This window comes from Homalodisca vitripennis, chromosome 2 (genome assembly GCF_021130785.1).
Source record: "Homalodisca vitripennis isolate AUS2020 chromosome 2, UT_GWSS_2.1, whole genome shotgun sequence".
NCBI classification, from domain to species: Eukaryota; Metazoa; Arthropoda; class Insecta; order Hemiptera; family Cicadellidae; genus Homalodisca; species Homalodisca vitripennis.
Genome location: NC_060208.1, coordinates 93,432,456 through 93,439,327, shown reverse-complemented (window position 1 = coordinate 93,439,327; position 6,872 = coordinate 93,432,456).

Below are 6,872 nucleotides of genomic sequence, written 5' to 3'. Positions count from 1 at the left end.
ATTATCTTTTTTTCTTTCCAGAGTTAAATTTCAGTCTATAATTTTCTGTTCATTATAAAATTTTGTAATGTCTTTGTTTATGTTGTAAACAGTTTTGTGAATGTTAGTATTACCATATACATACATTTGAAGGTCGTCGCGGTTACGGAAAAAGAAATTTAGTAAAGTACGTCCAGAACTTGTGTCTTTTGTATATAATGAAGGTGATCAAAACGATTAAACTTAATCACTGCATTTAAAACAAGCCGATTAAAGTCCTCCTTCGCCCCTAAGCCCGTGATTATTCGAAAGAGGTTTCCTGCCACAAAATCATATCCGGGACGATAAAGGCGTACCCCGCCTGTCGGAATGTGGGACTGTTCTCCCAATTCATGACAACCAGACCAATCCGTGGAGGTCCAGAATGCGGGGTCCTCTAGTGTCCGTCACTTGTACTCCTTCAGTGTAGTTCGTCATTCGTGTGCCTTTGCGTTTGAATAGGTGTCATTAATCGAATTCCCATTAGAAAATTACTTTTTCTAGATATATCATTTGTATATACTGCAAACAGTAGTTAGAATTTTAGTTAACCATATGCAATATACCCAATTCCAGTATAATTTAACTAGTGTTACATTTATACTTGGGCCTATGGTTTACCTGCGTTATCGGCCTGACGATAATTAGTGGATTGTACTCTCTTGAGCTGTATTGTAAACGTGAAAGTGATTTTATGAAAATAAAAAATCATTATTAGAAATGAAAAAAGTATTCACCCACTGAAATTCTACACTTTAAATATAATATTCTTAAATTAATTATTTAAATTACTGAAAATGTCCCTGGTTTAAGAGTTGATTGATTATGTGTTGTTTATTTTTCGTAACAGAATAAATATGTTTATTTATTTAATTTGTATTCAATTTATTTTCTTATAACAATTAGTACAAATTTGACTCATGCACGGTCCTGCAAACAATTTAGGAGTGAGCTTTTTCATCTATCAGTGTGTAAACAGAATCTTTTTAAATGATTTTGTCAAATTTATAAAATTTTAATACGTTTAGTTTTGTATTATATGGTTTTGTTTCAGTCTCAACAGCGAACCAAAATAATAGTGAAGGGAGCGCCTCTGCTAGCTATATCATTTTATATGTTGTTTATATATTGTTGGAATGGCCAAGTCCTCGCTAATAAGGTAAGACAAGGAAATGATAGAGATTATAACGTTGTCAAATTACTTAAATAGAAAGGTTCAAATAACATTATAAAACAGAAATAGCAATTTTAATTAAAAATTAATATTGTTATAAATAGTTTTATTTGAAATCAAACAATGCAATTAAGCTGATTTGCTATCTATCTGTTTATTAATATATTCGTAGATTGAAATATATTTTAAATGTAGGAAATCGGAAGCAACAAATAACTTGATAATCTTTCATTCAAATATGCTTGCATGAGGATTAGATTTTTATAAATTTGAGTTCAATTTTTGACTACACAAGTTAAAAATAGGCCTCAAACTTACAGTGCAATAATTTATAACACTTTATTTTAATAACACGCAGTAATTCTAATCTTATATACTGTAAAATACGCAATTTATTGCACAGAAAATAAATAGCTTATATTGGACATGTATGGTTTCTATCTCTCTAATTAAGCTGTTTACTATTTTAAAAACATTGTGATACTGCAGGAAATACATACTTTATTTTTTGTTTAAGATAAAATTCTAGTAAAATCAGTAAATTGTGTTTGATTTATCACGTACCGTAGTGAAATGTTCGCTTTGATTTAAATAAGATAGCTTAACCACTATAACGCACAGAAATTCAAGACACTAAATATTTTGCACCATATTCAGTGATATCAGAATTTAATATCGTAATTTTACCAGTTGTATAATGTTGCATATGAATTACCAGTGTGAGGAGTTACACTTCGCCATCTACAGTTGTAGATGGTACAACACTCCCCAGAGCTTCAAGCGATCTGTGCTTCTCCTCATGCAGTTCTGTAGCCGCCCCTTCAAGCTTACAGGAGGCGGCATCATCGTCGCATCGGCCCACACTTTCTTACAGGTCCATTTTAGTGATAACTTTACACATTTTTGTCTACGCTTACCTACGTATCACTGACTTTTCTTTTCTTTTTATAACTTCAGGGAAGTAAAGTTTAAATGTATGTAAAGAGATTTGTGTTTATGGATAGTTTGCCTTAACGAAGCATGAAGTACTAATATTTCCTAATTGAAGAATTGCTGAGCGGAGTTTTGATGATCAGACAGAATTAATTAAACTTATTCGCTTTAAACTTAGATGTGTTTAGGTAAAATTAGTATTATTTATTTTCTTTCAAAAGCAGACAGATAAGCATGGTAGTGTAGATAATATCATGAATATGTTAATATGACTGATATCGATACCTTAAAGTTATGGTTGAAAGTACCTTTGTTCACTCGATTGTTTAGTTTTTAATTTTTACAAAACTATTAGATTAATGTAACCATGAAAAACTAAACATGCGAGTGAACAAAGGTACTTTCAACCATAACTTTAAGGTTTCGATATCAGTCATATTGACTTAGAATCCTGGGTCAATATAACTGACATCGAAACCTTAAAGTTATGGTTGAAAGTACCTTTGTTCACTCGCTTGTTTAGTTTTTCATGTTTACAAAACTATTATATTAATGTAACCATAATACACTGGGAAACCACAATATGTGTTATACGTGTATTATGTATTTATATATTTTTTCTATACAGATATTATTTACTATTAAATAAATCATAGGGTATTGTGATGCAGTTTACCCATAGATATTCCCAAGCTGACTAAGTTAGTATTTCTGCATTCATTCAAATAATTAAAGAATCTCTTAAAGTGACTATTTTTTTCAAAGGAAATAATTTAACCTAACTGAAACATTCTATTTATTTTTATAAACCCGTTAATTTTCAGGTAACTTCGGGGACATATTGTATATAATGAAATTAGAAAATTTACTTACAGCCTTATATATAACATTATAGTATTAATTGATTTATGTACGTTTCAAAATTATCCATATATTATAATAATTGTACTGAATTTAATGTTTGAAGTTTAATTCTCAGAATACTAATAATTTAAATTTCCTTGATAATAAAAGTACAGTGTTATCTGTTTCAGGGTATTGAGCAGTCAATGTCCTATATTCTAATACTGAAGGCTATGGCACCAAAGAACTAAAAGCCTAACTGATTCACAAGATTAGTGTTTTTTGCTTATATTATTCTACACTGCAATAAATGTACCGTTACGTAGTCTACACAGACATTTAATATCTGTAAGTATTTTGGGACGTAAAACCTGTTCATTATTCGTTCTACAATCCTAAACACTTTAAATGTTGAAATAAAACACAACTTGTAATGAGAGTTAATGTATATTTATATATTTTAACAGTGTACTGGGTACATTTACATCTAGCACTAAATAATGCATCCTGTATTGATATTATACTTTAGATTTTAATTGTCATCATTCACTTTAGAGCACACTAAATATAGTGGTACATTTGTTTTTATCAAGTAATAAAGTTGTTCTAATTGTAAATAGTTATTTCCATTGTCTATACCTTATTGAACGGTTGCTAGAAATTTAAAATAAACAATTAACCATCTTAAAGTACTCTGAAAATATAGAGGCACTTATATAATTTGGTAGTTAAAAACGAGCATACAATCAATAAAATTTTACTGTTTCCAATTTTATTTTAGGAAGACCAAATGCAGAAATTTTGAATAATTACTAAACATATACGAGTACTTCTAAATAAACAGAGTAAAACAGCTGCCACTTGGACCGTGACGTATGGGTCACAGACAGACGGCGTTCTACGGCGGAAAAAGTGGACTCCGGCGTCCGAACCGAGTCTCCGGAATCGGGAGCCGTCGCTCTGACCACTATACCGCGTGAGGTGATCGGCGGAGTGCTTGTCTATCAGCTGTTTTATCGAAACAGTTTTTATTGTTGAATATCAGCTGTAATGTTTTTCCTTCTCCTTTAGCGATCTGAGAAGCGTGTTTTTTTCAGAGGGCGATGACGGCCATCTGTAACGATTTTTTTCTTTAGAGTACGTAACGCCGCACCGATGTTACTACATGGTAGAGTTGGCCTGCAGAACAACGTTACAGCATTGTGGTAACGGTGGCAAAAACTAGTAGCATTCAGATGAGTGAGGGCGCAAAGAATATCAGCTGTAACTAGTTTTCTAACAGCCGTAATTATTTTTATTCTTTATAGTGGTCTGAGGGGCATGCCCTCTATTCGGTAAGCGATGACGGTCACCTGAAGCGTTTTTTCATATCAGCTGCAACATTTTAGAGGTCTGAGAAGCGCACGCCTTTTCACTGAGTGATGTTAGCTGTAATTTTTTGCTGTGAGTTATCAGAGGCGTCAACCACACCCGTCACACCATGGGACTCATCAACCTCAATTGCCGGCGTGCGCATGCCTGGTGCCCGACTGTCAGACATCATCAAACTGAACATCTCCTGGATCTGAGCCTCACTGTGAGGTGCTAATTACCGAAAATAATATTTGGCAGTCGGTGCGCAGAGTAATATATAACGCCACTTAGAGAAATTTGTTGCAGCTCGCCAAGCGAACGCCAAGTTCACCATTGCTCTCCTGTCGCTCCACTACGATCTGGACCCAGACCATCTCGTCCATGCCCAATTATCCTCAGGAGCTTATGTCTTAAGAACTTTAGCAAAATATTTCCCGAGTAAGGTATTTCATACAGAATCGTGTTATAGAGAAACTGTGCAAACAAACATTTTATCAGAGTTTTCAAATTACAAAGAAAGGCAATTCGCATTATCGCTAATTTGAACCTCAACGAGTTTTGTAGGACTTTTCAACCGTTTGCTCTGCCATATCTAGATCTCGGAAACAACCTTTTATTGCATGTCGTAATGTGCCTGAACATGGTCGAGATATACATGAATATGAGTTAAGAGACAGAAATTACTACCGTTAGGGTATGCACAGAACGGTGGCTTATAAACATTTACCTTCACAGGCAGGTGTTAATTATTATAAATTAAAAGTGTCTCAATGCCCAAGGTGTAAACTTGTTTGACACTCTGCATGGGATCAAACGCTTTTTACAGCTTTTATATGTTTTGCCATTTATTAACTGGGGGGTCTTGCGATGAGAAAACTGAGCACTGGAGTGGTTGTAATTGGCATTGAATGAATGGGTTATACATGTTTGAGTGTTCTAAGTCTGAATGAGAGATTAATAAAAAAAATAAAATAAAAAGTGAAAAGAAATGTTGTTACGGTTTAATAAAAAGAATCATTCAGACATATTTAACATCATTTCCGATGACGACATGTAAAACTAACGCCCAAAAATAAACCATCGGTCGGTATAGGTGTGGGGGGGCAAATCCTAGTTCGAAATTATTGTTTGTTCGAATGTTCATTTGTCCAATATTGATGTATTCGGCTAGAGGCGAGAGAGAAATAAAACGACTATTATCATCTCTAAATGACCCATGAGCCATTATCGACTGAGTACTACCCGCCATTAAAACACTGGTTCTAAATTAAATGGTGGGATAAAAACAAGGGCAAGAAATGCCTCCTTTCTCCTCATCTTCTTTTCTTATCACTCAATGCCATTTCCTGATTAAGAACCAGTCGTGCCTTCTTACCTCTATACAGTTTCTGAACGTGGTTTTGGATCCATTGTAACTGATTGTATTATCACTTAGCATACAACACGATCTTATGGGATAGAACCTACTGGTAATGCCATATTTTCTGTCGTGTATCAGTAAAGAAAAGTATTGAATTAATCGTGATCCTTATAATATCCCTACTTATTTCTCATAATTTAATTTTTTTAAGGATTAATCTCAGTTAAAGCAAATCAACTTTTATTCTAATTTTGTTTAGTCAAAAAAGGGTATAAACCCAAATTTACTGCAACCATATCAGATAGAACTTTTTTTCTGAAATTGATCAGCAAACAATCTAACAATCGACATTTATTATTATATGTTTTATTGAGCAATAAGTTTACTATGCAATTATTATTAATAATTGTGACGTCTAATTGTGACGAATGATAAACATTCAGGAAGCCACCCTGTAACTTACCGTACATTGCAAACGCCTTCACCATCATCAAAAGTAGTAGGTGTTAGATCACAAGTATCAACACCTGTCCAGAATGATAATTTTCCTGTATCACCCTTACTCTCTCAATCTTTGTTTAAACCAAAAATGATCGACGGAGCCTCCCAAACGGATGATGATCATTTAAAATCAAAGGATGAGCTATTGGCACGAATAAGGCAGCTTGAATACCAGCAAAGTTGCCTCGCTGATCGCTGTTCAATCACTCAACAAAGAGCTTGAGGACAGAGGTGTTTGCACGTGCCTTAAGAAATCTGAGAAAATCTCAACTTCGGTCCAGACTGCTGTAGTAGCAACAACTTCAACAGCTGTTCAAACTGATGCAACCGAGGTGGAGCAAATGGATCAAATGAGCACGTATTTGAACAATAAGACAGAAACAGATTTAAAAGCAATTTCAGCTAATGACAGTACCAAATATATACCGAGGACAAACTTAGTCTTTACTAAGAAAGTGAAAGCGAAAAGGAAAAATAAAAAGATAACACGTGGTAAACAGACTTCATTATTGAACCCAGACGATGACAAATCGCCCCAAAAAATACTTTCAACTTGAAGATAGTGACATACAGTTGTATTTTGAGAACATAGACTCCCCTCGACCTGATGTTCTACTCCTGAGCCCGGCTCATAGTCACCTAACCAAGCTAACGGATACCGACAATCTTTCACAATTAAAAAGTGACCTG